The sequence below is a fragment of the Panulirus ornatus genome, chromosome 12 (genome assembly GCF_036320965.1).
Source record: "Panulirus ornatus isolate Po-2019 chromosome 12, ASM3632096v1, whole genome shotgun sequence".
In the NCBI taxonomy this organism is placed as follows: domain Eukaryota; kingdom Metazoa; phylum Arthropoda; class Malacostraca; order Decapoda; family Palinuridae; genus Panulirus; species Panulirus ornatus.
The window spans coordinates 47,689,777-47,710,636 of NC_092235.1; positions in this window are offsets into that span (position 1 = coordinate 47,689,777).

Sequence of the window (20,860 nt, forward strand, 5' to 3'; positions counted from 1 at the left end):
CACCTGCATCATGGACCCTACATCTACATCATGTCCTTTACATCTACATCATGGCCCTCGCACCCATATCACAGGTCCAATATCTGCGCTACAATGCGCACCCCTATGTCCAGTTCCCAGCCAGCACAGCTCACGCCATATATGGCTCATGATCCCCCAACGCCTCTTACGTGACCCTAGCCTGGAACACCTGTATCGTGCCGCAAGATTTTTGTATCGCCTCCTTAACAGGTGCGTCGTACCCTCCACCTTTATTGTAGCCTCCAGACCTGCATCCAGAACCCCCACAGTTCTCTCTCGTACGTCCTCATTCCGATACTTCCGCCAACACTCCACCCACCTGGAAAGCCACATCGCCGCCCCACGTCATCTTAAAAAACCCTCAGGACTCAGTCCTCGCAAAGATACTCCCAAAAGCTTTACCCTCCTCGTTAGGACCCCCCACAGGACCTAGCAAAAGGACCGCAATTCACCAGGACATCCAGTTTCCTTCCCCGGCCTCCCGGACCTGCAGGTGGGGTGGGGTAGGGGCAGAACAGCAGCAGCGGCAGCAACAGCAGGTGGCGGTGGTGGTTTGTGAGGGTCGGTCGGGGCCTCCAGCCGCAGCACTGGTGACCTTAGAGCAGCATCCGCCCCAGCCTACGTGACGCACCACACGAGGTCACACAGTTTCCCCCCCCTCCCTCACCCCCTCCTGCCAGACACCACCCTCCCGTTACCAACGTCCTCGCTGTCACATCCTTTCCCTTCCATGCCGCCTCCACCTCCTCCGTTACTGATTTCGAACCACCCATCCATCAGTCTTCTCTACTTATTCTCTCCTTTCTCATCTCCACACCTTTACTTTCCTCGGAATGTTCTCAACTTTTTTCCCACGTCACTGCACTTGGTCTGCGTGGTTTTTTTCCTCCTTTTTTTGTGGTTACTTTTCCTTTTCTTCATCCCCGCCTCTTCTCTCAGCGTCCCTGCCCTCCGCACTACCTGCACTCCTCTCTCCCGTCCTGAGAGCCACCTGCCTGTCTTCATTGCACAGTAAATAGCTTCTGAGACACCGTCGTCACACTCGCCTTTCCGGATTTTTTTGTGGCCACTGATAAGTGTCCTTAAAACTTTCCCTCTCCTCTCTTGTCTGTCTCGCTCTCCTCGTTCGCTTTCTCCCACATTTTCTAAATCCCTTCTCCTCTACCTATGTCTCTCTCTCACCCACATTCTAATCTTGGTTCCCCTCCTCACGGCGTCCCCCTGCGTCTCTCGCCTCGTCCCGCCCCTCCACGTGTTTCACAACACTGGGCGTCTCCCTCGGTGAGTTACCTCCCCCTCCACTCACTCCCCCTTCACCTCCGACCTGCTTGTTCATCGTTCGTGGCGTCGTTGTTGTGTTCATGGTCGTTGTTGTATTCACCACGGTCGTCCTCGACGTGGACACCTGGCGTCCAGGTGCTGGATATATATCCTCACCTTGGCTCACTCTACCTTATCAGATGGGCCATCACGCTGGCTAGACCGTCACGCTGCTTCGACTCCATCACATGGAGGTCCCGACCATCACTCACTCTGGCTGTATCGTCACGCTGCCTCACTCTAGTCGATCATATGGCGAGTTCCGACCATCACGCTGGCTCTACCGTCACGCTACCTCACTCTACTTCATAATGTGGAAGACTCCGAGCATGACGCTGCAGGCTTTCCATGCTAGTTCCTCACTGACTGACTCCCCCGCGTTCTTCACTTCCTCACGTCGTGTTCATTCATGGCGCTTCGATCTTTCCGTCTGGACGTATCATCAGCTTTGTCTTTTCGTTCATCACGTCAGATCGCTACACTCCTACGTCATCCTGTATACCGACGAAGTGGGTCACTGTACTCCCTCCCTCCCTCCTGATGCGCTGTCTTCCAGTTTCCCTCAGCTCACGTTTCCCTCGCCGTTACTGAAGTTATGTCCATAAATGCTTCTCTCGTCTACATCAATCATGTATCTATGCCCGCCTGAACTCACGTGATCCAACCTACGAAAATGGGAACAGCGTTAAAGATGACTGATGTAGAAAGGTACATAGACAGACAGACAAGTGATTGGTAGAAAGACAGATGGACAGATATATCAAGAAAGCTAGGATAGACAGATGGCTCACAGAGGAAGAGTTAGGTAGCAGACAGACAGACAGGTAGATGGATATAGATGGGCAGACAGGTAGATGACCTTCCAAGCTTTCTCTTTATGCTCTCTCTCTCTCTCTCTCTCTCTCTCTCTCTCTCTCTCTCTCTCTCTCCCTTTACCCCCTTCCATTTTCTTCCCCTTCCCAGAGAACCTCCTCTCCTCCCAGCACCCCAACCCCTCCCTTGCAGCCCGGCCTTGTCGAGGCTGAGTGTGTGACCAGTGAAAGTGGAGGCCAGGAGCCGACGACCTCCCCCTCTGTGATGTGACGACTCAGGCCAGGAGACGACGACCTCCCCCTCTGTGATGTGACGACTCTGACGCCATGAGCCGACGACCTCCCCTTCTGTGATGTGACGACCATGAGGCCAGGCGACAAACGACCCCATCCAAGGCCATTTTCAAGAGTATCGTCGTTTGACAAAGAAATATTTCTCGCATCGTAAGTTTATTTCAAAGACGTAAGTTCTCACTCAAATATGACTCGCTTCGTAATCCCTGTAGCAAGACACACTTCTCGCCTGGGATAACCTAGCAACAAGGTCAAGACTGACGCCTCTCAACCCCAAAAGGTTCTGAAGGAGATCTCAAAAGCCTTCGATCACAAGACGTTCCTTTAGTGGGGGGAAAGAAAAAAAAATTACATCCACATACAAGAAGAGCTGAAGCATATCACCACGACACTTTCTCTAACCTCAAGACTCTTATAACTGTATCAAGACATTATCTCTAATTCCATAACTCTTAGAAACACATTGAGACACTATATGTAAATCACTTTCATCGTACAGATATATACACCAAGACTCAGTCTTTCATCCCTTTCAGAAAATGTACCAAGAATCTTCCTTTAATCCACGATATCTTACCAACACATGTAGACGTTATCTTAAGCCCTCCCTTCACTCTACCAACAAACAAAGACGTTATATATATTACCACCTAACTCTTACCGAGGAAGCACCTAAGATAACAGAGAGGCTGTTCCACATTACACAAGGGATCAACTCATTTCTATTGTTCTCCGAGAAATTCGCCTAACGCTTCTATGGCACTTCTCTAATCAGTCATTTTCCGGCTAAGCAATATAATATCCTTATGTTGCACCCCATTAGCAACATACCAGATCTGTGCGCATGGTCCGATACTTGGAGTTATGCTATTGTCTGTTGCCTTGTTATATATATATCCCAGCCACTTTGCCATATATTTGATGTGTACTTTCAACATGATGGGAAATATCAGGAACGTATCATAGAAAATGAGCAGCTTTCCAAATGTGTCGCTCAAAGAGGCTGTCGATTGATCGATTTATACACACAAAAATTGGGCATTGTCAGAATAAAATGATATAATCTATAAATAAAAGGGGACTCGTTACAGAAATACACACACACACACACACACACACACACACACACACACATCAAAGGACACAGACAAACACAAAGACAAGCAAAGGGACACAGAGGCAAACTACATATATCACAGACACATAAAAACACAGAGAAAAGTGTTTCACGGAGAACAATCGTATTCTATAAAATTTTGGAAACATCATCGTTTCAAAATTCTTCAGTGGTCGTCCATTTCCACGGAAACCAAAAGGAAGTTACATATATATATATATATATATATATATATATATATATTATCCCTGGGGATAGGGGAGAAAGAATACTTCCCACGTATTCCCTGCGTGTCGTAGAAGGCGACTAAAAGGGGAGGGAGCGGGTGGCTGGAAATCCTCCCCTCTCGTTTTTTTTTTTTAATTTTCCAAAAGAAGGAACAGAGAAGGGGGCCAGGTGAGGATATTCCCTCAAAGGCCCAGTCCTCTGTTCTTAACGCTACCTCGCTAACGCGGGAAATGGCGAATAGTTTGAAAGAAAAGAAAGAAAAGAATATATATATATATATATATATATATATATATATATATATATATATATATATATATATATATATATGTATTTTTTTTTTCATACGATTCGCCATTTCCCGCATTTGCGAGGTAGCGTTAAGAACAGAGGACTGGGCCTTAGAGGGAAAATCCTCACCTGGCCCCCTTCTCTGTTCCTTCTTTTGGAAAATTAAAAAAAAAAAAACGAGAGGGGAGGATTTCCAGCCACCCGCTCCCTCCCCTTTTAGTCGCCTTCTACGACACGCAGGGAATACGTGGGAAGTATTCTTTCTCCCCTATCCCCAGGGATAATATATATATATATATATATATATATATATATATATATATATATATATATATATATATACATATATATATATTCCACTTTGGAGACTCCAGTCACGAACGAAAGTCCACATCAAGGCCGAGCCTTAATTGAAATACAGAGCGGTTAATGAAATGGAAAAATAAGAGACCGGGAAAGGTATTTACGAAATTTGGAGGAATTGAAAAAAATCTGCCTTTTAAAATCTGTCATAGTTACTAGGGAAGACATGAGAGGATAGAGAGCTCCACGTCTTCAAGGTGCCCCTAGGGAATGAAACAGTGATCAAGACGGCCCATCTTCGAGCTCCTAACGACCACACAGTAATCATGTGACGCAGTACCTTGCCGAGGACTGCGTGGTCTACATTATGGAGGGGACACACCAGCAGCCACCTCTCGGGAGCAAAAACCAAAGTAATATTTATAAAAGGGAAAGTGAACCAACATTGCGATGTAGAGCAAATGGGTCAAGTTCTAAGGTTAGCCTGGGAGAGCTAATAAGTCGGACCGCTTTCGACTCAACTTTGTCAAGTAAGGTTGCAGAGCGAGAACCACCCTGTGTGTGAAGGAAGCACTCCTTATCAGGACGAATTAATCCTTCGTACAAACGGAGCAACTGTTGCAAAGAAAAGAAATTCTGACATTTATACATGACTCCAGTTACTTAAGAGGCAGACTTAGCTATGTCCGTAATGTGGGTTTCCAAAATAAAGTGGATGGATGCTACAGTAATTCCATGTATGTTCACCGAGTAAACTGTCGCAGGAGAAAGTTATGAAGAATTTTCGAAAGTGAGATGGACTGAAAGTGGGTCTTGGAGGGATAAAACCTAACAAGATTTCGTCTACCCCGCTGAGATATCCTGTCCAAGTCTGAGTTTACGGAAAGCGTTGTGTCAAGACGAGATGCAGATCGAGTGAAAGAAGGACGTGGAGGAATGCAGTTTTGAGCAGTTAGCATATGAGAGCACTAGATTATTTGTAGACAAAAGGAAATCGATGATAAGAAGGAGAAAAAATATAGGAGACAAGGCAGAGCCTTGAGGGCCATAGCAGTTGGTGAAGAGAAGGGGGTCCATCAACAATCACAGAGACAGATCGGCCGGAAAGGAATCTAGATATGAGGGAGCAAAGTGAGGGAGGGAAACCAAAGGAGAGGAGCATAGAGATAAGACCCCGATGCCACACCGTGTCAAAAGCTTTGGATATATCAATGTCAACTACGTAGGAATCCCTAAAATCTTTCAGGGATGATGACCAGACAAGACAGAAAAGAATACAACCAGAGGACCTTACCTTACGGAAGCCATACTGGTGATCAGAGAGAAGACTGTGAGATTCAAGATGTTTGAAGATAAGGGGGATGATGGGGATTCAAAGGACAATAGTTAGAGGGGTTAGAACGGCCACCCTTCTTAGGAATGAGATGTACCAACTCGTTCTTCCAAGAAGGGAAAGTTCCGTTTCTTAAATAGAAACTGAACAGACGAGCGAGCATAGGGGCAAAGTTCAGAGGCACACTCTTTCGGTACAGGTGGACAGATGCCATTAGGACCATGAGCCTTCCTTGTGTCCAGAGAAAGAAGCGCTTTTCGGATAGTCCGAAAAGAGATCATGGGGAGGGGCATCAAGGGGGGTGGAGTTAGAGGAGAAACGAGAAAGAGTTGCTTTGTCTATGGGAGAGACAGATACAGTACCGTCAGAACGGAAAAGTGGAGGAAATGTGAAACGACAGTTGTTGCTAGCGATGCCCTTAGCTACAGACCAGAAAGACCTATCAGCGGATGATAAGGAGAGGTTACTGCACTTCCTTTTCATAAAGGAACGCTTTGCCTCATGGATAAAGTGCTTACAATGATTACGGTCAGTGATAAATGCTGACTGGGAGCTGGAGGAAGAAAGTTTTGTAAACTCGCTATGTCTGATCCCTTGCCTGAATGGTCTCAGAACAGGAACGGTTAACCCATGGGTTGGAAGAAAGGGTCGTCTTCGAGGAAGAGGATATAAATGCTTCCATTCCCGCAACAATAACCTCTGCTACGCGTTTGGCGGAGACAGAAGCATTACCTCATAAGGGACAGTAATTCAACCTAGGTAAGTCAGAAAAGGATTTTCCCAAGTTACTCCAGTCAACTTTGTTGAAGTGCATTATCTACATTTAGAAAGGGCTGCTGGAGGGGGAAGTGCTGTTAAAAATAGACACATTTATGAGTGTGGTCAGATGACCCAACCGGGACAGAGATTGTTCAGCTACAGCGCGAAGGCTAAGAGGTGTAGACTAGATCCAGAATATTAGGGGAGTGGTTATATCCGTCAGGAATATCAGTAAGAAGAGAGTGATACTTTGATCTAGATCATTGAGAATGGATAACGTGAGGGCTTCAATCCCTCCATCACCCGTATGGAGGGGACTCATCATCCTCTGTGGTAAACCTTGAAATTCCTGGGTAAAGGCTCTCGTCTTGCGGGTGAAAGGAGGTCACGGCTTCACAGCAGGAGTTTAGGTAGTCGAAGAAAGATAAAAACTGTGGATTTAGCAGAGCAGTTGGCGAAACAAAAGGAAAAGCGTTGTAGTTGGGAGACAGACCTTGAGCCAGATAATTCCAAAGTATGGGGACTCAAAAGTCCTCGAGGCGTGCCACAGGTGCGCTGATGCTGGGATAAGCACAAACACCATCTTTGAAAGGAACTCGTGGGAGGAGGCGATAGATGGATATGAGAATGAGATAAGGTGAGCATCATGAGTCAACTGGGTCTTAGAAAGAATCAAGGTAATAGGAGAGATACTAGACAGATGGTGTTCAACAGAGGAGAGGTTACTAGGGAGACCACGAATGTTGGTACAGGGAAGAGAAAAAGAGGAAGGTCTACCAGAGAGGGAAAAGAGGCTGTCATTAGTACTGTATTCACAAAGCAGATTTCCCCACGAGTAATGAGAACTTTGGTCGATCAAGTTAACATTTCAAGGGAGCGGTATTCACTCTTCTGGAAGAATAAGTACATAAAAGAAAAACTCCTTATGGTTATCATTTTCATAAAAGATGAGATAGGACTTCAGTGATGACAGGCGGTAATGCGTCTCACGCACTTGCCGAAGGCATAAACAAAACTTTACACACACGTATTTACCATCAAGTTAAGCCAGTAAGCCCAAGACATGAATGACACGACGACCAGAATCCAGGAGCGTCCCCTACTGGGAAATCCTCAGGTAAACAGAGATCAGCTGTTCATCCGGGACTTGCGTCCAGTGGTCTCCCCCCCCCCTCCAAAGGCAGTGTTACCATAACATCTACTCTCATCTGATTTAACTTCTCACCCATTATATCAATTGTCTCACTTTGCGCTGCCATTATTCAGCATGCATTTTACATACGAGTAAATACAGTTTCATTCACACAGTAGAGACTTTGCAGAGGAACTTCGATAAGGAGAAACTCAGCGGTGCTGTTTATGATACAGTAGAGCAAGGTCATATTTGACGTCGGACCACTGCACCTGGGGAGCTGGATGGTGTGTGAGCAGGTATTGGTCCTACTGAGCGTACCTTCTGGAAGCTTTTCATCATGAATAAGTAAATAATACCGGCAGCCTACCCCATGTTACGTAGGGATTAAGTGAGTCACACGTGAACCAAACTGACTATGAGGCCGAAGCTACTGGAATCCTAGGGAACGATGAGACTGGAAACCAGCTCTTGGTTGTAAGACGAGAGGCAGAGAGGTCAGGAGCCAGGGTATGAGGAGGAGCGGGGCTGGAGGTGGTGAACGGGAGGGACTTCTAGTTAGCGAGGGAGCCAGATCACATCTCAGGTGTGGAGGAGACTGGAGCTATCAACAGCCGAAGGGCCTCTCGAAGTGGTGGGCGGAAAATTAGATTCTCTTTGGCGTGGGCGTATGTGTTACAATGCTGCGTGCCGCGAGAGAGAGAGAGAGAGAGAGAGAGAGAGAGAGAGAGAGAGAGAGAGAGAGAGAGAGAGAGAGAGAGAGTAGATGGGTGGCGGGAGGGCAGACAGCTAAAAGTGACTTAGGGCAATGATGAGAGACGAGGACGAGAAGTAAGCAGCGGTGGGTTCAATAATAAAACGCCAAGGTTCGATTTTTTATACCATAGACAATATCATTACGCAATAGTCCTTCGTGTGGTGCATTACAGAAAGCCATTTCGATGTCTAAAACATAGCTATATTTTGGAGTCTTTATCTATCTATTTATCCATCTATCTATCTATCCATCTATATATATATATATATATATATATATATATATATATATATATATATATATATATATATATATATACCTATGAGTCCACGGGGAAAATGAAACACGATAAGTTCCGAAGTGCACTTTCGTGTAATAATCACATCATCAGGGGAGACACAAGAGAGAAATATAAGTCAGTTGATACACATCGAAGAGACGAAGCTAGGACGCCCTAGCAAAGGGGATAAGAGTGAGTGCTCAAATTACAGAGGTATAAGTTTGTTGAATACTCCTGGGAAATTATATGGAAGGGTATTGATTGAGAGGGTGAAGGCATGTACAGAGCATCAGATTGGGGAAGAGCAGTGTGGTTTCAGAAGTGGTAGAGGATGTGTGGATCAGGTGTTTGCTTTGAAGAATGTATGTGAGAAATACTTACAAAAACAAATGGATTTGTATGTAGCATTTATGGATCTGAAGAAGGCATATGTTAGAGTTGACAGAGATGCTCTGTGGAAGGTATTAAGAATATATGGTGTGGGAGGCAAGTGAAAAGTTTTTATCGAGGATGTAAGGCATGTGTACGTGTAGGAAGAGAGGAAAGTGATTGGTTCTCAGTGAATGTAGGTTTGCGGCAGGGGTGTGTGATGTCTCCATGGTTGTTTAATTTGTTTATGGATGGGGTTGTTAGGGAGGTGAATGCAAGAGTTTTGGAAAGAGGGGCAAGTATGCAGTCTGTTGTGGATGAGAGAGCTTGAGAAGTGAGTCAGTTATTGTTCGCTGATGATACAGCGCTGGTGGCTGATTCATGTGAGAAACTGCAGAAGCTGGTGACTGAGTTTGGTAAAGTGTGTGAAAGAAGAAAGTTAAGAGTAAATGTGAATAAGAGCAAGGTTATTAGGTACAGTAGGGTTGAGGGTCAAGTCAATTGGGAGGTAAGTTTGAATGGAGAAAAACTGGAGGAAGTGAAGTGTTTTAGATATCTGGGAGTGGATTTGGCAGAGGATGGAACCATGGAAGCGGAAGTGAAGCATAGGGTGGGGGAGGGGGCGAAAATTCTGAGAGCCTTGAAGAATGTGTGGAAGTCGAGAACATTATCTCGGAAAGCAAAAATGGGTATGTTTGAAGGAGTAGTGGTTCCAACAATCTTGTATGGTTGCGAGGCGTGGGCTATGGATAGAGTTGTGCGCAGGAGGGTGGATGTGCTGGAAATGAGATGTTTGAGGACAATATGTGGTGTGAGGTGGTTTGATCGAGTAAGTAATAATAGGGTAAGAGAGATGTGTGGTAATAAAGAGTGTGGTTGAGAGAGCAGAAGAGGGTGTTTTGAAATGGTTTGGTCACATGGAGAGAATGAGTGAGGAAAGACTGACAAAGAGGATATATGTGTCAGAGGTGGAGGGAACGAGGAGAAGTGGAAGACCAAATTGGAGGCGGAAAGATGGAGTGAAAAAGATTTTGAGTGATCGGGGCCTGAACATGCAGGAGGGTGAAAGGCGTGCAAGGAAAAGAGTGAACTGGAGCGATGTGGTATACCGGGGTCGACGTGCTGTCAATGGATTGAACCAGGGCATGTGAAGCGTCTGGGGTAAACCATGGAAAGTTGTGTGGGGCCTGGATGTGGAAAGCGAGCTGTGGTTTCGGTGCATTATTACATGACAGCTAGAGACTGAGTGTGAACGAATGGGGCCTTTGTTGTCTTTTCATAGCGCTATCTCGCACACAAGGGGGGAGGGGGTTGTTATTCCATGTGTGACGAGGTGGCGATGGAAATGAATAAAGGCAGATAGTATGAATTATGTTCATGTGTATATATGTATATGTCTGTTTGTGTATATATATATATATATATATATATATATATATATATATATATATATATATATATATGTATACATTGTGATGTATAAGTATGTATATTTGCGTGTGTGGACGTGTATGTATATACATGTGTATGTGGGTGGGTTGGGCCATTCTTTCGTCTGTTTCCTTGCGCTACCTCGTTAACGCGGGAGACAGCGACAAAGCAAAATATATATATATATATATATATATATATATTATCCCTGGGGATAGGGGAGAAAGAATACTTCCCACGTATTCCCTGCGTGTCGTAGAAGGCGACTAAAAGGGAAGGGAGCGGGGGGCTGGAAATCCTCCCCTCTCGTTTTTTTTTTTTTTTTTTTTTTTTTTTTTTTTTTTTTTTTTCCAAAAGAAGGAACAGAGAAGGGGGCCAGGTGAGGGTATTCCCTCAAAGGCCCAGTCCTCTGTTCTTAACGCTACCTCGCTATCGCGGGAAATGGCGAATAGTATGAAAAAAAAAAAAAAAAAAAAAAAAATATATATATATATATATATATATATATATATATATATATATATATACATATATATATATATATATATATATATATATATATATATATATATATATATATATATATACATATATATATATATATATATATATATATATATATATATATATATATATATATATATATAAGTTGGGAGCAGGCTTTCTCTAAAGCATATAAAATTTAACACGTCAGCATACTTAGAGTTATTAATCTTTCTTATGTTCACAAATTTTATCAGAATCATTCTACCATTAGGTGGGTGCTCAAACACCATTTGTCTAAAGTTATGCATTCTATTTAAATCAAGCTTTCTCCTTCACAAAGGCATCATTAGGATTCTACAAAAAAGGGAGAAAAACCTGCGTTACAAAACTAGGATATGATACGTAAAACGCAAACAGAATATAGAAAACAAACCCTCGAAAAAAACACAGAACATAGCACATAAAAGTAAGGGAAAGCACTAACAGTGAAACAAACTAACAAGAACATGAAGTGTAGCATAAGTTTTAATCTAGATACAAAATATGGAAACAGAAATATAGAAAAACTTACAGTTGACGAACCAAAGAGCAATATCAAATCAGGTAGGAGTACAAAAAGTCCGTCACTAAATACTAAGTTGGGCCATGCGAGACTGTTATTGTTCGGATGTGGAAATGAGGTCAGGTTAGGCTCGTCTCATTCTCTCTGACCTCCGTAACCCAGGACCAGGTTGGTCAGCCCTGCATTCCTCCAGCCCAGAAATGGCGGACTCGGCAGCTTGTGGCGGGTCAGTGACGCATCCCGTCTGTACCAAAACGGCATCAGGTCTACGTCCAACTGGCGGCGGGCAATCAAAGAGCTGTATGGCTGAGGGCATGTTTGTCTGGATGTTGAGGATGATGATGGCAGGAGCTTTCTCTCTAATGTGAATGGTTTCTAATATCTGTAGTCTCCTCCGATCACTGTAATTAGTAATGATTTTAGTGTTATTCACTCTAATCTTCCTCGTTAGTCTCGTTCATGATGTTTGATTCCACCTTCTTGTACGTGGAGCGAGAGGTGGCGTCTCAGGGTGCAAGTTGTATGTCCAATGTAGTTTATGTGGTGGAGTTAACAGTCCCCAATATTGCGTCGGTTCTCACATACGTCATTGGTACGATTCAAATTTCCAGAGCGACTTCCTGCTGTTGTAATGAACTAACCCACGGAGAGAGACCGGCTAAACAGGAAGCTGGGTATGAAGGAGCGAAATGAGGGAGGGAAGCCAACAGATGGGAGCTTACAGAGGAGACACCGATGCCATACCCTGTCAAAAGCTTTGGATATATCAAGGTCAACTACATAAGAATTCCCTAAATCCTTCTAGGATGATGACCAGACATTATTAAGATAGAAAAGAATATCACCAGTGGATCTCGCCTCACTGAAGCCATACTGGCGATTAGAGAGAAAGCTGTGAGATTCAAGACGTCTGAGGATATGGGAGCTGAAGAGGTATTAAAAGACTTTGGAAACAGATGTCGAAACAACAGGACGATAGGTTGAAGGGTTAGAACGGTCATCCTTCTTAGGGATGGAATGTAACAACATATGCATCTTAGAAAAAGGAAAAGTTCTGGTTTTTAAACAGACACGGAATAGACGAGCAAGCACCGGTGCAAGTTCAGAGGAACACTCTTTAAGCACACGGGGTTGGATGCCATGAGGTCATAAGGTTTGCTTGAGCGATCTTCGGACACTTCGAAAAGAGATTACGGGAAGAGACATAGGATTAGTAAGTGGATCATCAGGGGGTGGGGGAATGCTAGAGTCATCCAAGGTGGAGTTGGAGGAGAAACAGTTGCTACAGTACCGTCAGAAAGGAAAAGAAAGGAAAGTTTGAGCGACAGAAGTTGTTAGTGATCCCATTGAACTGAAGACCAGTGGATGACTAGGAGAGGTTATCGCAATTCTTAGAACAAAGGAACGCTTTCTTTGCCTCACGGATAACTTACCTGCAATGATTACGGGCAGTGATAAATGCTGAGTGGGAGTCGGAAGGAAATTTTTGGGATCGGAAAAGCCACTTGTTAGCTCAAGTCTTCCAACAGTCATGGCTTCAGAGGTGTTGTCAGGACCTACTGACTTATTTGGTCTAATTTTTCAGTACAATCAGTCACTTCACATGTCTTAACAATGTTTTACTACAGTTTCTCATTTCTGTCCCAAAGATACATTTTATATATTGTGCTCCATCTAAGGAGGGGAAGGGGTAAAGGGATATAGAAAGGGGAGTGAATGGGGAAGTGAAAGGAAGGAGGAATAGGTAAGGGATGTGGGTGGGGAGTGAAGCCAGAGCCTAAGCCTTATAGAAGCCCCACAAGCCTGGCCACCAACACCACCTCCACCACTTCTACCGCCAGACCCTCCCAGAGAGTCAGCTGTGTGTACGAATGACCACCACGGCCTGCTCTGACTGCTACGGTGACCTGACCTAAGTGCTTAAGTGACTTGGTCCAAACTGCAGTGACTTGATTCGACTGACACAGTGACCTCGTCTTGACGCAACACTAACTTACCCTGATTGGTGACTCAGAGTGACTCTTGGAGCGACCTGGCTGTCAGTGAAATGACCTTATGACACTGACATTACTTCATTTCTAGCGTGACCTGACCTGACTGCTCGTGTGACCTGAGCCAGTTACTGGTAACTAGTAACTAGCATGGTCTAGTCATCGGTGTGACCCCAGCATGACCCTGTAAACTCCAGTTTATAACTGAGATCCGATTATCAGTGTGATCTTCCTTCCAGTATGAAGCTGTCAGCACTAAGACGACACATACGAGGAGACGATGCTTCCAGCCGCTACCACGATCTGCACTTGCTAACTCCGCCTCACGTAACCTGATCTCGTAACCTCGTTACCAGTGTCGTTTCTGGTGACCCACTTCCGAGGACATCCCCCCCCCCCCCTTCACTTTACCAGTTCACACTGACCTCACCGTAACCTCACTTCTTGACCTCATTATCAATATAGATCCAGGACCTTAACAACGCCACCTGTCAGACTTCCCGGAGGAAAAAAAAAAAAGGTTCATCTGAGATCGATACTGAACCACAAGAGTGACCTTATTCCTCCACACTGTTTCCACCTGTGTAGCTGCTACTGCTGCTGCTGCTGCTGTTGTTGTTGTTGTTGTTGTTGTTGTTGTTGTTGTTCAAGCTTCGCCAAATCCTTAGCATGGACCACAGGCGCTTGTCTTTCAGATGGTCCGTTCCTCAAGTCTTAGCACGTTACGGGCCCTTGACTGCAGACGGCCTTTTCCCCAGGCATGAGCCTGGCATAGGCCCTTGTGTGTAGACCTCCCCCCCCTCTATAGTTTTCTGTGACTATGTTAAGTAACAGTGGCCAGCCGGTAGTACGTCTCTGTTAAGTACCCAGTTGTAAGTAAATATGTATGGTAAGTAACCAATCTTAAGTACATCTGTTTGATATGTTAAGTATTTACTTATAAGTATCGGCATGGTATGTTAAGTAACAAGATGTAAGTATCGGCATGGTATGTTAAGTAACGAGATGTAAGTAGCCGCATGGTATGTTAAGTAACCAGTCTTAAGTACACATCTGTACGGTGTGTTAAATAATCAATTGTAAGTACATTTGTGTGTGACGTGAGCAGGTGTAAGCACAAGTATATGGTATCCCTCTAAGATGAAATATTTCATAATCACAATCGAATATGAGGACGCGTTGCGAGATCATCCACAACAGTACAGTGTGAGGGCACGAGCTCGATGCCCGACCCAGGGGAAGTCGAAGTCCCCACTGGCGGCAGTGCTCCTCTCCCTCCATGAGGCAAGTGAAGGAGAAACTGGCGGGAGAGACGTGAGAATGGTGAACTACGCCTGGTGTGGAGGAGGAGGAGGAGGAGGCTTCAGGAGGCTTCAGGAGGCTCCGATGGGGGGTGTCAGCGGTGATTCTACCGTGCAACTCATTCTCCTAATCCGTTCATCACGACGGTGTCACCCTTGAGCACGGCGATACGATCCTTGGGTAAGATGACCCGGCCTTTTTAAAGAAAGGGTCAGGTTGAAGGCCAGGCCACCACAGCCAAGGGTTGTACCGTCGTGCTCGCTCAGAGGTGGTACCGTCTTGATCAAGGTGTTAGTAACGGTACATCGTTACTTGATCATATGGATCAACGAATCAATGTAACGCCTCGATGTCTGAAATAACCGGAGACAAGATATTTGTTGATGAAATGTATAACTAGCAAGTTATACTCAGCAATAAGTTTTGACTAGGCTGTTATACTCAGCAATAACTAAGTGATACTCAGCAATGATTAAGGGAAAGTTTTCACTAGGCTGTTATACTCAGCAATATCTAAGTGATACTCAGCAATAATAAAGGGAAAGTTATGTATGAGAAAGCTATCTTTTTTGTGTGTTTCTCTATAAATTTGTGGACGTAAATACTTTCGGAAATCTGATTTTTTTTTTATCGTTTTTGCTGGATATTTCGGCTAGGTGATTTCCCGTCATTAATATTCTTTTTAACTCTTTCTTATTCTGCTTCATATCCACAAATACGTTTCTGTATCACTGAATCATTCGTCGATGTTCGGCTCTTGTCGACGAAAACACTAGACCTGAAGTCCAGCCGTAAATATTTGCATTCGTGTCTCTGTATGCAAGTGAGGCCCATGACATCACTATCATACAGAAGTTGTGTGTTTATGATACTTCTGTAGCTCTTTGTACAGCGTAGTTTCATGTACTCACGTGAGGGGGATATCTTTCATCCGTCTTGGTGCATGATAGACGTGACTAAGACTTTATATCAATGAGTATGTGATCACTACGTGATGACTCGTCTGACATGGACAGAAATACCACCCCATTTGGTGTGAGTTAAGGTCACAATACTCACAGGGGTTGATAATACGAGTATACTGTAACTCCTCTTCTGTCTGTATAGCTGCTAATGAAGTTATTATCACAAGTCCCCCTTGCATTACACTTTCTGGTTATCAGTGTCCCTCCTTTATCAGTAGCTCTTATCTTAATGCAAGACTTATGATTTCCCTCACCATGACTCACAACAGTAACTCTCCTTTTTGATCACCTTTCCTTTCTTCTGTCATCAGTCTGTCTGAATCTGTTGTTATAATGATCACGTGTGCTGTTGCTTCCTTCATGAGGCAGTACTGTACTGAGAGTGACAGCGTTAACGGTAGTTCGCCATCGTTAAGTGCCAAGTTAATGGGAAATGACCATCCCCATTAAGCACCAAGTTAACGGTAGATCACCATCATTAAGTGCCAAGTTATAGTAGATGACCACCACCATTAAGCACCAAGTTAACGGTAGATCACCATCATTAAGTGCCAAGTTATAGTAGATGACCACCACCATTAAGCACCAAGTTAACGGTAGATCACCATCATTAAGTGCCAAATTAATGGTAGATGACCACCACCATTACATATCAAGTTAATGGTACATCATCATCAAGAGGAGCCAAGTTATGGTAGAAGACCACCAACATTAAGTACCGTTTTAACGGCAAGTCCCCATCATCCAGTGTCGAGTTAACAGTAGATCACTATTACTATGAGCCAAGTTGAAGACACATCCTCACTGTTAAGTGCAGAGTTAATATTAGATTGTCACAAATAATTTGAAGGGTTACTTCTGCATCTTATAGGTTTTATAAATCATATCTTTTATCGAAGTCTGTTTTGTGTATGTCTCCTCCCTTTCAAGTTTTTCCACACTTTTCCCCAAGTCAGTTTACTTCGTTCTTGTGTTCAAATATGTAAAATAATACAAGGGCAATAGGGATATGCCTTTGTGTATTTTGTAAACCATTTTCAGCTTCGTCTAAACTGTAAAACTTTTTTTTTTTTACAAACTCATATTTTCTCGTCTCCTTGCTTATATAACTGACTCTGTTAACCGAGTTAACTAATGTCACAGACTTTCTGCCTAGATTATCAAAAATTATCAGCGTATACAAAATGGTTTTTTTTTTTTTTTTAATTATTAGATATTCAGACTTTAATATCAGCTTGTTCATAATTACTGCCTCATCCACCAAATTAACATTCTTGATGGTAATTTATCCGTCAGCTCCCTCAGTAACTGTCCTTGCTACCCTTATCATTATCCACTTTTTGCATGCCGCCATGGCCGCCCCCAGTTATGGCACCAACTACCCGAGTAATCGTTGACCCACATCGCAAATGCTCACAGTACCTCCCCGAACTACAGTGAGGTTGCCCTCATCATCAACTCGCCTCATCCTGTTCAATCGAAGTCATTAGACAATCTTTTTTCTTTCATCCAATTTTCTTCAAGTCTGGGTTTCGCTTCCAATCACGATCCCAGTTTCTTAAACCATTTTCATTACTATTTTACTAATCACCCCATTTACCTATTTTGTTCTCTCTTATTCTAAGATTATCACCTCATCTCTCTGAACTCTCCTCCTTGCTGTCCAAACCGTCGCCCATCTCCCTGCTCTCTTGTTTTCTGTTCTTTTGATTTTCATCTTATTTCCCAGATCTATTATTCTTTTTACCTTAATTATCACTCCATCTCCCCTCTTCTTTGTTTGCATTACCATGATTATTCTACCACCTTCCAGATCTAATGTTTTTCTTACCTTAATCATTATCCAGTCTCCCTGATCTATTGTTTTTGTTAGATCATGATCACTCACTCTCCCTAATATGTTGTCTTTGTTGTCCAGATTGCCATTTTTTCTTCCATAGGGTACTATCATAATGTCTCCATCACCTTATCCTTTCTTCCTCCCTCCCTCAATCTCCTCACCTTCCTCCCTCTTTCACTCGATCCTTCCTCAAGTCAGCCCTTCTTCACCAACTCACCCTTTCCTCCCCCAACACTGGGGATGTGCCATCTGTCCGACCTGTTCCATTAGCCCTCCCATCTTCCCTTCTTCACTCCTCTGTCCAGTTCCCCTCCCTCAGCACACCAGCGTACTCCCCGACCTCCCCGTCGCACCCTGTGTCCCCTGGCGTCCTCCAGGGGTATAGTCTCAATGTATGTCCGTATTTGGCTTTAAGGAAATTATACCCAGGAGGACCTGACCTTCACTACTTCCTCCTTGCGCTCTTTGCCACCTGTTGATACTTCCCTCCATTGCAGCTTCCACACCAACATCTTATCTTAACCCCACCTCAGGATGGTACTCTTAGTTGTTTTTCAGTTCCTCCTCCTCCACCTCCAACATACTGAACTGGCGACGATGAGGCTGAAACGGGCTATGCCAGACTGGACTGGACTAGACAGGGACGGGCTAGGCTGGCATGGAGTCGGCTGGACTAGACTGCAATGGACTGGACTGGACTGGATTGTGAGGTATCGCGATGAGACTGGGCAGAAGGTGGGAGGTGCTTGGCTGTGTTGGTATATACAATGCTTAAGTGGGTTGGACTACCCTTAGCTAGGATAGATGATACTGCGCTGTTTTGACAAATCCATAGTAAGCTACGCTAGGTATGATTAGGCTAAGCTAAGGTGGGACGAACTGAGTAAGGCAACGTTGAACTATAGAGGACTAAGATGGTACATGGGAATGGCAGAAAACAGGAGACCTGCTGGTCCATGACGAAGTTATCCGTAATCTTAAACTGAAATTGCGGTAGACAGTTTTACAAAGCAGAGGATATGCTTGGCTGAGTAGGGTGTGGTTTGGTTGAATCATGTTGGGCTGGGTCGGGTTGGGGTGGGCTTTGTGTTTTACGATAAGGGCAGGAAAAATAAGACCGTAAGAATGAATAAAACTGCAGACGAACTAACTGACCCCATACATCGAGGCAGCTCCCGCATACACCCATCCATCACCAGTCACGAGTTATACCTCACCAATGTCTGAAACGTCCCAGCACGGTGGTGTCTATGAGCAAAATCGTCCACAACTCTTGTTTCCAGACATACCCTTGTTTACCTATTCTCTTAACTGGACCCATATTCCCTCTACCTTGAATCCCGTGTGTCGTACTCTCTCCTGGGCTGAGACTTTTCGTCCTTTTCGAAGTTGGTTGGTTTACATCCGCTTTCCTTGTGTGTGCATCTGTCAAAAACGCCCGTCACCTGGCACCTCTCGAGGGAATGCAAGCCTAGTCTTTCTGTTTCTATATGACACCTGTTTCACCGTCCTCTGTGCACTCTTAAGGGAATTCAAATCCATTCTGCAGCATTTGTGACGAAAGCTGTAATGCATTATCTTCGCGACGTTTGACTTATGGTGGATGTATATCCAGAACATCTTAATCTTTTCGTTACGAACGCTCTTAGACATGAAACCAGATACCATGCTCGCTTTACTTCTTCCATTCATTCACTGTCCTCTTGGCTTTATAAATCTACTAACAATTTATCCCTGTATCCTTTATGTGCTCTTATTTCTCAAAATCTCCGTCGTCAAGATGAAACCTACTTGCTTAATTATCTGCACCTTGGCTTAAAACTGCATTTATCTACACTGAATTTGCCAATTTTTCACCCTAAAGTGACAACCTGTTCATACTTTCCTGTGGAATCATCAGTTATCAAGTTAATAATCCTGACCACTCTTGTGTCAGCAGCAAATTTTCTTACGCAGCTGACTTGTTCTTCAAGATTAATGATGTATGTTAATGTTTGATATGAATGACAGTGGCCCCAGGAACCAGGCCCTGAGGCACTCCACTGATTACTGCAACCAACTCAGGTTTTACACCAGGAATGTTGACAGTGTTTCTTACCTGTTTACCAGGACATAGTTCAACCTACTACCTCCCTTTCTACACCGTGAGACGATACTTTTCATTATCAGTCTTTCGTCTGGGAACGCATCAAAAGCTTTACTGAAGTCGTGATAAATGACATCATAGTCTCTCGTCTATTGTCACTACAGTCACCTACTTAAAAATCCCCGGAACAAGAATAGTCCGGAACACACGAACAACGTCCCTCGTAAATTTCTTGTTGATTTATGACTCTGTGAGTACGTATGGCGAAGATCAGTGGGTTAAACTGGCTTAGGTAATGGAGAGAGAGAGAGAGAGAGAGAGAGAGAGAGAGAGAGAGAGAGAGAGAGAGAGAGAGAGAGAGAGAGGTATCAACACGACAGGAGACACACTCAGCCGGATGTGACAAGAGGAACGTAATCTCAGCAACCTGCCTGGATCGTACAGAATAACACCACACTGGTAACCACCATTACCAGAACTCACCGGTAAACGTTACCATTAATACGTACACCAGAGAATCGTGGGACACGATAATCACATTTCCAAACTGTGTTGAGGACAGTCGACACCACCAGCCATGACTGGTTGGCGCATACGTCGAGTGCTGTGACCAAGAGAACAATCATATATTAATCCTATTTGGCTTATGAGTATGATGGTATGAGTATGAGTATGAGTATGATGGTAAGATCACTAAGTATGATGGCGTTACCAAAAATCAGGTCAAAGGTCACGCTATCACACTCAAGGATAAATCGTTGTGTTCAAGGATAGTCCCGTGGTGTTCAAGGATGGTACTGTGGGGCTCAGGCATCGTACCGTGGTGCTCAAGGATGGTATTGTGGGGCTCAGGCATCGTACCGTGGTGCTCAAGGATGGTACTGTGGGGCTCAGGCATCGTACCGTGGTGCTCAAGGATCTCATACTTGTGCTCAAGTGGTTAAGAAGCCTCCACTTCTGACACCAACCAGACGCGGCAAGTGATGTACATCACAACAGACAAAAAGCTCTCCAATGGCTTGTTTTGATGTACCAACACTGGGCACCAAATTAACCTCCTGCCGGAGGGCGGGCCAGAAGATGGAGGAGGGTGGCTACTTGGGCCGCTTCCATCCATTTCGGAAAAGTCGTTTCAGCAACTTTTCGTTTCAGTGACAACCTTTCCGGCAACACTGTTTTTC